Genomic DNA, 12,071 nt, shown 5'->3' with positions numbered 1-12,071 from the left:
TACAATAGTCAAGCCGAGAATAGATAGAAGCATGTACAACTTCTTGCAGATCGGCAATTGATAAAAATGACCTACTTTTGGAGATTAGCTTGAGCTGGAGAAAGCATGACTGAACAACATGTTTGATTTGATTAATCAAAACCAAGGTTTGCATCGAATATTACCCCAAGATTCCTAGCTTAAGACTACCTGACAGACCACCAAGATTAGTAACAAAAGGGCTGCTGGAATTTTCGGGACTGAACAGAATGACCTCAGACTTATAATTAAATGAGAAAATTTCCGGACATCCAGGATTTAATGTCAGAGAGGCAAGTTGTGAGATTTGTTAGGGCACTAGGATCTGTGGGTTTTAGTGGCATGTATAACTGAGTATCATCAGCATAAAAAAATGGTAGAGCACATCACAATTTTGAATGACCTGGCCAAGGGACAGCATGCATATAGAAAAGAGAAGGGGGCCAAGAACTGAGCCTTGAGGTACACCACAACTCAACTGAGCCATCAGGAGGTAGAGTTACCAGAACAGAAAAAGTTCTGTTGGTGAGGTAAACGTGTAATAAGCTAAGAACCGAGCCTTTGATGCCCAACCATCTCTAAGTGATGTAAGAGGATGTTGTGATCGACTGTGTCAAAGGCAGCACTTAAATCTAAAAGAACTAAAATTAGGCAGTGACCTCTGTCTGCAGTCAGCAGGTCATTAGTGACCTTAACCAGAATCATTTCGGTCCTCTAATATGCACTAAAACCAGACTGGAAACTATCAAAAACACTATTAGTGTTCATAAAAGAAATCAATTGATAAGAAATTACTCTCTCCAGAATCTTAGATAGAAAAATCAATTTGAAGATTGGCCTGTAGTTACTTATTGACAGGTGATCTAAATTAGGTTTCTTTAGCAATGGGTGAACAATGGCATGCTTAAAACTGTCTGGAAAAGAACCAGAGGCCAGAGAATTATTAAGAATTTGCAGGGCGTCCGGGTAGTGTAGCAGTCTATTCTGTTGGCTACCAACATGAGCATCGCTAGTTCGAATCCCCGTATTATCTCAGGCTTGGTCGAGTGTCCCTACAGACACAATTGGCCGTGTCTGCAGGTGGGAAGCCAGATGTGGGTATGTGTCCTCGTCGCTGTACTAGCGCCTCCTCTGGTCGGTCAGGGTGCCTGTTCAGGGGGGAGGGGGAACTGGGGGCAATAGCGTGATCCTCTCATGCGCTACATCCCTCTGGCAAAGATCCACACTGTCAGGTGAAATGAAGCAGCTGGCGATTCCACATGTATCGGAGGAGGTATGCGGTAGTCTGCAGCTCTCCCGGGATCAGCAGAGGGGGTGGAGCAGTGACTGGGACAGCTCAGAAGAGTGGGATAATTGGCCGGATACAATTGAGGAGAAAAAGCGGGGAAAAAATCCCTCACCCCCCCAAAAAACAAAACAAAAACAAAACGTAACACAATTGTACCTATAGGTCAATCTTGGACCCGAAACCAACTGTGTTAAGTTTCAATCAGTGTTGTAAATTGTTCCAAGTGTGTGCAGCACTAAAACAAAAAACAGTTTTTGACAGGGTGTCGGGTTACATACTGAAGACATTAACTGACCAACTAACAGGGGTGTTCACCGACTTCTTCAACCTCTCCTTATAACAGGCTGTAGTCTCCACCTGCCTTAAATCCACCACCATTGTGCCTGTACCCAAGAAGACAGCAGTCAATTGCCTCAATGAATATCGCCCAGTTGCCCTCACCCCAGTTATAATGAAGTGATTTGAGAGGATTATACTCCCTCACATCATGGACATCATCCCTACAGATCTGGGCAGCCACTAATTTGCCTATCGGGGGAACAGATCTATGGAGGACACAGTCTCAATTACACTTCATACAGCCCTTTCCCACCTGCAGCATCCAAAAACATATGTCAGGACGCTTTTTATTGACTTCAGCTCCGCTTTCAATACAATAATCCCATATAAACTGGTTCACAAACTCAGCAACCTAGGATTAACCACCTCACTCTCTTCATGGATTATGGACTTTCTCACTCACGGACCACAAAATGTCAGGATCGGTAACAATACATCTTCAGCCCTCATCCTGAACACAGGTGTGCCACAGGGCTGTGTGCTCAGTCAAGCCCTCTTCACCCTTTTCACCCACGATTGTACTCCCATTCACTCCTCCAACACTATAATGACATTTGCTGATGACACCGCTATATTGAGGGGAGGTCCAACATCTGGCTGGGTGATGTTCAGACAATAACCTGGTCCTGAACACCAGTAAAACAAAGGAGATCTTGTGGACTTTAGGAGATCCAGGAAGACCCCCCCCCTCCACTGCACATAAACGGTCAAGAGGTGTATATTATGGATAACATCAAATTGCTGGGAATCCACATAACCAAAGAACTCACACAGTCACTCAACGCCCCCCACCTGGTGAAGAAAGCACAACAGAGGCTTTTCTTCCTCAGGAAACCTAAACAAACTGGTCTCCCCTTTCAGCTGCTGGTCAACTTTTACAGAAGGACAATAGAAAACATCCTCTGTCAATGTGTTACAGTGTGGTATGCCAGCTGCACAGCAAAGATTAGGAAGGACTTGGCCCAGGTGGTAAAGACAGCACAGAGGATTGTGAGCAGCTGTGCTCCCAGACCGGGATGCTGTGTATGCTGCCCACCTAGAGAGGAAAGCCAGCAATATCAGCAAAGACACAACACACCCAGGTCACTGTCTGTTTGTTCCCTTGCCATCGGGGAAAAGATACTGCACCATCAAAACCCGGTCTAACAGGCTGAGGAACAGTTTCTTCCCCAGAGCTGTGGTCATGTCCTAGACTTGAAAAATACTGGAAAGATGTCTTTCAAACCTTATCCCTAACCCTCAATTTTAAACTAGAACCTAACCCTCTGGTCACCCTCTTTGTCCTTTACTTCCCTGTTGGCCAGGCATGTAATATTGCTGAGATGGAAGGATGCTGCCCCGCCCACCCACGCTCAGTGGCTGAATGATATTATGTCCTGTCCAAACCTTGAAAAGACCCGCTACTCAGTCTGTAACTCCAAGGACAAGTTTCAAAAGGTGTGGGGACCTTTCTTGAAATACTTTAAGAATCTCCAGCCAAACTGAAGAATTATTGCCCCATTCTCTCCTGCTTTTTGTTTTTGTTGATTTATGTCAGTAATATAACCTGTGAAGGTCTACCAGTTTCTACCCCCCCCCCCCTTCTATTGACTGACTTACCTATTTTTCTCTTTTCTAAATCCTAAACCCGACTTCCAGCACTTTCCTGTTTCACTCCAGGGACAAAATACCCTGTTACATAGCGCATCCCGGCTTGTAGATGGGGCTAGTGGGGTGGGGGTGGGTTAGGGATAAGATTATACATCATGTTCCTCCATCATTTTTATATCATGTAAATCTGACAATCATGCACTTGTTTTTAAATCTCTGTGTAAGTATTGCTTTTTATATAAAATGCAATAAAAACATCTTTGAGAAAAAGTATCTGCATGCTCAATAATCCAGGTAAGAAAATCAAAGAAAGTTGAATCAGTTCATCTGGACACAATGTTTATTGACATAAATGTTTCATCACTCATCTAAGTGACCTCTTCAGTCTAAACTGACTGCAGGTATCCCCACCCTTATAAACAATACAGTTGCATAATGACCAAAACCAATGATCAGTTTAATATGCAAATATGTATGAAACATTAACTAGAGTTTCAATGGGTATGTGTACTATTCACAGAGGATTTGGGAATGTTTGCAATCATAGTATTGTAAGATGGTGACAGATGTACTTTTTTTTTACCTCTTCACATAGGTGGCCTCTAACTCCCCGTTCAAACCAGTGTTCCTCCCTATCAAGGATGCGCACATCCTCATCCTTGAAAGAGTGGGCACTGACCTGTACATGGGTGTAGACTGCAGAGTCCTGGCCTGACGCATTATCTCTTCTGTGTTGTGCCATCATCTTGCTGGCCAGCGTTTGTTTGGTTTCCCTCATGTACAAGTCATGGCAATCCTCCTGGTACTTCACAGTGTATAATACTATATTGCTCTGTTTGTGCCGGGGGACCATCTCCTTGGGGTGGACCAATTTCTGGTGCAGCGTGTTTTAGGGTTTGAAAGCAACTGAGATGCAGGAACGACCATTTGTTTCAGTCACAACTACATTGTTTAGTATAAGGGTGGGGATACCTGCAGTCAGTTTAGACTGAAGAGGTCACTTAGATGAGTGATGAAACATTTATGTCAATAAACGTTGTGTCCAGATGAACTGATTCAACTTTCTTTGATAAAAGCAGTTTTCCCAAATCTAATGTTTGCACATGGGACTCTGAGAATGAGTCAATCACTTGAATGAGTCAAATAATGACTACAGGACCAATTTCATAAGGCAGTGATACATTACAGTTGCCATGAAGGGCTTTATAGACAAATAGAAATCAATGCCTGTCACATCTTATTGTTAGAGATGCTCACCCAACCTTTTCATACAATGCAATGATGAGTAGGACAACTGTCAACAGTAATAAATCTTAGGGTAGAGTGATAAACTGAATCTAGGGGTTTAAGAATAGAGGCAGAAGCGTTTCTATATACAACATCACCATAATCCAAAACAGACAAGAAGATGACCTCAATTATCCACTTCCTACTGAGCATAAGAAAATTGGCTCCGTTTCTGTAAAAATATCAATTTTTTTTCTCATAGCTTACTGACAAGTGTGTCAATGTGAAACTTAAATGTAAACTTTTGATCCAGCCAGCTACCAAGATATCTATACTCCGAGACCCTCTCAATACTGTGTCCATTCAGAGTGGTAATATGCAAACTATTGTCCACAATATCTCTGGCTCTAGCTAATAGCATATCTTTAGTCTTGTTTGGATGCAGGAATAATTTCAAATTAAAAAATGCATCTTGCAATTTGCTGAAGGCTTGTTGGATTTCAATGGCTGAGTGTGCAGTATTAGTAAAGCAATACAGCACTATATCATCCACATAGAGATGGGCATTGCAATTTTTTATAAATGATGCAATATTGTTAATATAAATTGTGAATAAGACTGGAACCACTTTTGACAGTGCTGTCTATGAGACAGCACAGGATTTATAATCAAAACTCCAGTGACCCGGATTCGGATGAAGTGGCTTGGATAATTTATAATGGATGGATAATAAAAACCAATATCATATAGCCTCTGTAGAAGAATAGAATCATAAACAGTGTCAAATGCTTTTGTCAAATTGACAGAGGGCAGCACAATATTTCCCTTTGTCAACAGCAGATACAATTTATAACCAAAGTAGTAGCAGTGGCAGTACTACTTGGTGTGGACTTAATACAAATTTTTTTGTTGGAAATGATCTGAGATAATTATTAACCAATGACTCCTGGAATTTAGCAAGACAGGACAGTTTGGAAATTGGCCGGTAGTTATTAAGATCATTTTTATCACAGATGTCTTTATGCAGTGGGAGTACAAGTGCAGATTTCCAGACCTGGGGGATAACTCCAGTAGAGATAGAGGGATTAAAGAGATATGGAACTTGTTCAGCAGTAAATGGGACACAGAACTTTAAAAAATAATGGTCTAGGTTATCCTCCCCAGTTGCTTTCCTGCAAATCGATAGCTTGAAGAACCTCCTTCACAACTGAGGAAGTGAATGCCTGTAGGGTGAACTGAGAGGTATGGTTAAAGGAGGGCTCATGGTTTACTATTAAGAACAGATCCTGAGTACACGATGACCATATCAAACAGATTCCCAGCAGCAGCAAAATGTGTGTTGAAAGCATGGCAAATGTTTGATGTCTTATTTATTGAGCAGCCATTAAATGCACCATAATAAATACATATAGAGGATTTGTTTTTATTTACATTTACTGCTTTCCAAAATCTTAGTGCAAGCAGGGGCTATTTGAGTGCGAAGGCAGGGTTTTAAAGGAAAGCATTACAAAATCTGAACGTGAAATCAATAAGTCAAGCTCTCGAATTGAAAGACCATGCTCTTGAATAAAGATAGAAAAAAGCCTCATAACACGGGACCTTACAGAAAAAAAGTGGTTCTTTCATCATCAAGCCACAAAGAAGCTTGCATGGCCATCTGATGACCAATTACAGCAGACATAGGCAGTCATGTGCCATAGAGGGCCAAGAGTCCTCAGGTTTTCCTTTAAAATAACCACTACACCAGCTGATTTTATTGATTAATCTGTCCTCTTTGGTTGAAGGTGTGCTCATCATTGAAATCCCCTGGCGTAGCGATTGTTTTAAAGGAAAACCTGGATATGTATTGTTGCCTATGTGTGCTGTAGTCGGATCAAGCCCAGCCTAGTCCTAACTTTCTGGAATGCAAACTCGTGAATCCGTGGATTCGTCATGGGAAGTCAAGCATATGATATATGTGGCGTTCATAGGTACAGTCGTGAGATTACGCTGCTTGGCGACTGGACAAACGTTGCATCATGAAGCCATGGAGGCTGATGATTTAGCTAGCAAACAATTAGCGGGCAATAGATTACTTTCAAACAGGTCATGCAAAGGAAGAATGACAAGAAGAAACGGACAAGACTGTTGGGAATGTCAAAAATGTTCTCGGATATATTATTAATTGGGGGGGGGGGGGGGCGACTATATAACTAAAACCAAAATGACTATACACCACAAAACGGACTGCCATTGCGTCACCATTAAAAAAAAAAACACCTGCAAGAATCACATCACAACTCGTGAACTTGGAGATTATAGAACATTTCAGTTTGTGATGTCGTGAATGCTAAAAAAGTGGTCGTCCATGTTGTGGAATGTTGTGAAAACACAACCACATTTGAATGCACCAATAGTAGCAATGCGGACCACCTTAGACTCTTGACATTGATCATTCTCTATCTGCCGACATTTAATCAGTCTTAACTCAGCATGTTTCTTAATCGTCATCAAGGCTTATGTAGAGGTTAGGAAACCAGTTGTGTTTATAGTTTGCACTGGAATCAAAGAAATACCCTTCATTCCTTTCCAGCAGAACATTATGAAATGGTAGGCTGGAAGAAAAGATGTGTCTGGAAGAAAAGCTGTCATATTTCAGAAACTTGCATGTCTTAAAATATCTTTCCAAATTTCTCTAGAAAGATGAAGCTGATTTAAATTGATGCAATAACTAAATTATACAGAAGAAACATTTCTGTGAATATGCAACATGTTTATTTAATTATGTAGTGGTTATAGGGATACATAATTCCCCTTATTGAGCTGGTAGGAACGTTTGTTTACAGCTGCTGTTTTCTCGGTTCGGGTTTACAGTGGTACACTTCCGCTGCGCGGGTTTTTGTTGTTGTTGTAATGGTGGAAGGAATAAATGGTGCACGTTGTGTAGCCGAAAGAGAAAGTTGTCATGACTCCTGCTTGAGCTCCTATACAATTACTCCATTATGCCAGAACCGTTGGCAGCTCAGTTCTGTATCTCATTAAAATTAAGATGAAATGCTGTCGTTCTTAACTTAGGTCTTCGGGGACCCCACCAAGTACCACTGGTGCTTTATTCTGCCAGGTAATAAAATTACATTCATATATTGTGCCAGGTCTAAAAACTTCCTGATTGGATTGCTGAATAGCTGCCAGAACAGAAAACAATTGAGATAATGAAAAAAGTTGAAAACCATTTAGATAATGTTCAGGAAGTGTGTTTCTCCAATCGAGATCAGACAGAGAAGGCCATGTTACTGCCACTGAACCATTTAAAGGAGTAAATATTTAGCAGTGATGTGCTCGTGTTGCTGTTTAGGTGTTCAATTTCTGAGGGTTTGGTTATGGAATTAATAGTGTCAAGTGAAATGTACACAGCAAGCACACATGTCACACTCACACAAACATGGATTTACACATTGGGTGGTATACAGAGTGAAGAAAATCCATTCACAGTACCTGCCAGTCACACACATGCACAAAGTTCATAAGAGTGCACTTGATCTCAGCCAAGCCCCATTGTTTGGTTCATTTTGGCTCCATTTCCAAAACCATCTTGTGTATGTGTGTGTGTGTGTGTGTGTGCGTGTATGCACGACAACTGCCACAAGTTGATTATGCCAGAAACAATGTGTGTATTTGCCGAACGGGTCTCCCTGCTTACCATGGCAAAGTAATAAGTATAGTGCTTTACAATTCATGGACACACACACACACACACACACACACACACACACACACACACACACACACACACACACACACACACACACACACACACACACACACACACACACACACACACACACACACACACACACACACACACACACCACTGGACCATTTAGGTAATCCCAGTTACAGTAACATTCCCTTAATCTTCCAGTAGTGTGTTAACTCACAGCCCTATACTCTCTATTCATCATGTCACAGCATGCTAACACATTCCATGCTTTACTTATAGTAAGTGCAACAATCTGATTTTACCATCTGTGTCAGTATCTGTTTGGTCTGTGCCATAATCATAATGGTAAGGGCGACATCTAGATACTAAGCATATGGAATTATTAGTCTTGGTGCAGCCACTTTTTGGTCAGTATCATTCCCAATTGCAGATAAACTCCCCCGATAAACACTGTCAGCTTGCCAGGTCCTCAATCTGATTTTAAGAGGTCTTTGTCCTTCGTTTCCTTCCCAAGTTTTAGTTATAGCTGTTGCTCCCCATTCGTCCTTTCAACACTCCACTGCTTTACTTTCACTTGTCACTGGGCATCAAAATCTAAAACTTTTCTGTTCATACTAACAACCAGAAAAACACGATTTAAGGTCTGTTAGTCCACAGTATTATCAAATGGCAGCGCTGAATCAAGATACCGTCTTATTTTCTCCTAAATTCATAAATATCCTCATTCCTTGTCCTGACCCCACCCCAATCTTCACTGTGTTTTGCCTCCTCTTCCTTTGGCATTTCCTCCCACTGTTCTGCAGCATGGTGGGAGCATCTGGAGGTGTGTGCATGTGTGTGAGTGTGTGTAGGGGTCATTAGCCTTTACTAAACTGACTCTGGGCACACAGTGTCACCTCATCTCCACTACCACACAAATATGCAAAACACACAAACAAAAACATCACCACCCATGGCTGTATACCAACGGTTGATCTAAAGCAACCAACATCGTTAGAAGACCAAGGGCAAGGTCAATTGTTTGGTACTAGTGAGGGATTAGCGAGATCAGTGTTACATAAGATAGTGAATCATTGTGTTGGGTCACCATTGAAAGACTGATCTCAGGGGGGCAAAGACATCCACAGTAAACAAGCTTACATGTGACAGCACTGGCACTGGTTGGTGATGATATGTGATATGATATATATGTGCCTCTAACACAGATCAAAGAATAGGATGGCTCAGACCTATGGTAGAGTAACATTCAGATCTTCATCAGCAGGCTCAAGTAATGCACCAAAACATTAACAAATATTGCATGCTGATCCACTGACTGGCAATGCAGACTCCAGAATTAGCCTGGGGTCACCGAGCGGAAAAAAGGAAAAAAGATTGCAATATAACCATTTTAGGCTGCCTTTTCCCCCCCTTCATTATAGAAATCTGCACGAAAATGGCAGAACCAATTTTGCTCTCACTGCAACTAACTGCACATGGTTTTTTTTATACCAATTGCAAACCTTTGTTTTAGCATGTTGTCAGCCAGATGTGTGTGTCCCTGCACAGTCATTGGCGCTAAAATGTTATGTGCAAGACTGTTACTCTGTTCCCATAAGCAGTCAGATAAGATTAGTGCATGCTGGCTTTTAGCCCAGGCTACTGTCCTTCCATCCAAACATTATTCTGAGTGATACATTGCTTGTTTGGAATTTCACTGTTATTTCCAACAAAGAAAAAAAAAGTGTTTTTTTTTAGAGTGAATTCACAATAAAAGAGGATGAGAATTCCAATATACTCTCATATCCACCTGCGGCTTATTGCAAACCTGTTGAATAATGTTATAGTTGTAGCTTTAAAATGGCTTGGAATGATTGAAATCCAAGTCACAGGCTGATAAACTGAAGCATTCAAAAGCAAATGGAGGAATTCGAGTTATTTCACTAGGGTCAGAGGCCAGCAATGATGCACGCAGTACTTCAGTTGTGTGGACATTAAGATGCATTCCCAACATACATAGGGAAAAGTAAAAAGCTGAACGTAGTATGAGGAAATGAGAGTGATGACAGCTACCAGACAACTATTAGTTAAATTGCAACTAATCAGCTAAAAGTAAATAAAAGACAAAATAATCCTTAGATGGACAGTCAAAAATATCTGTGCACCGCCCCTTTCCACTCTTTACTTTCAAAAAAGGGAATATTTTGAGCAATGGACACATTACAAGTTATTTTTACATGGATTAGATCCTTTACTCTCCCTTGACCTTGTTGAACATACAAACATAATGACCACTGTCATGACCCATTCCCCTTTCCTTAAGGCTAGCACCCATTTCCTCCAATGACACTCAGTATCTCTGCAGTTGGTAGGGCAAGTTGGTGCCCTCTCTTGGCTTGCTATAGTGGTGATGCCTTGCTATCCAAGTGCTGGGACAGTCGGTGGGGTCCATGGGAACTAAATTTAGGGTTATTTTTAGGGGGTGAGGATGGGGAGGGGGTTCCTGGCAGTGCTTACTCAATGAGGGTTTAGAAGAATGTCTAGGGTCACCCTCTTACCAAAACTTCTGTGGAGAGCTCGGGACGGAGGTTGGAGGGCTAGAGGAGGCTGACGTAGGACATCTGCAGCAATGAAGACTCAAGCCAATTAGCTCCAGGGTCTGGCAAGCAGGCTCAGCAGGGACAGGAAGGAAGCAGTGAGCATAGGAAGTGAGATTGGCAGATGAGCACAAAGTACGGCTAGACGGTAAACCAACACAAGGCTCCCTTTTATCAAAGCAGAGCGAACACCATCAACTTAAACCGCAGCCGTCTTTAAGCACATAGTCCAAACCTGGAGATATGAGTAGGCCAGCACATGAAAGGAGGGAATAAATGAGTTGTATCTTAATGAATTTGAGCGGATTTGTTACCTAATAAAACACTATCAGCAGCAACTGGCAGTTCTCCCGAACTATCTGTGTGGAGAAAATCACACAGAGGTGTTTGTACTGGATGGATTACAAACTGATTCAGATTGAAGAGAAGCAGCTTGAACTGGCCAGCTCTGGCTCATTCGGTTGCAATGCTAAATCAATGGTTCAGAAGTAGTAAGACTGAAGTAGCAGACGGGTGGAAGTGCTGGATGGTTATACCCCTTATTAACATGTGTTGCATTGACTGAACTGAACACTTGCCTGACTATGCAACTTCTCTTCCTGTGGATTAAACTGGCTCAAGTATAAGAGCACCGAGCTAAGTAAGGGCTGCCAATATCTACAACAATCCACTCCTTAAGAAATCATCCTTTGCTATCTCTGTATTGTCTCCACAGACCTCAATTTGTCAGTGAAGTGTTGCATGCTGGCAACTTAACACGGTTGTTTGACCCACATCAAACCGTAAAAGTCCCCGGGCTGACCCGTCAAAGCTAGCCAGCATCACTGTACCATCAAAAGCATCACACAGCACAAAGCCCGCAGGCTCCAAGAATCAAGTTCAAGCAATTTGCCAGACGAAGATTTATGCTAAACGGCAGTTCAGGTTCCAACGATATGACGCTCTCTCAAACACCAAAGAGCTCACCGAGCAAAAAGGCAACATGGCTTGGCTCTGGTATTAGGATTTAGACAGCAATTTGGTGAGATAATTGAATGAATGATAGAATTACTGTAAAGCCTAATGCATGATATTTGATACATTTGATTTCGATACATACACATCTTGATACATTTGATACTGTGTGGTCATTAATAGCCCCGTTGCCAACATTATGGATAAATCCATGGCCAGAGAAAACTTCAAGTGAAGAATTAGGGCTGTGAGTGTGCAGTGTTGCTTTCCATTTTAATAGATCCACAGTGTGATTTATGGTTGTGCATTTACAGAACAGACAGCACAATAGCATGGTTTTGAATAACACACTGGGGAACATCAGTGGGATGTCATCTGG

The sequence above is a fragment of the Lampris incognitus genome, chromosome 7, assembly GCF_029633865.1.
Source record: "Lampris incognitus isolate fLamInc1 chromosome 7, fLamInc1.hap2, whole genome shotgun sequence".
In the NCBI taxonomy this organism is placed as follows: domain Eukaryota; kingdom Metazoa; phylum Chordata; class Actinopteri; order Lampriformes; family Lampridae; genus Lampris; species Lampris incognitus.
Note: the sequence above shows the minus strand (reverse complement) of the source record.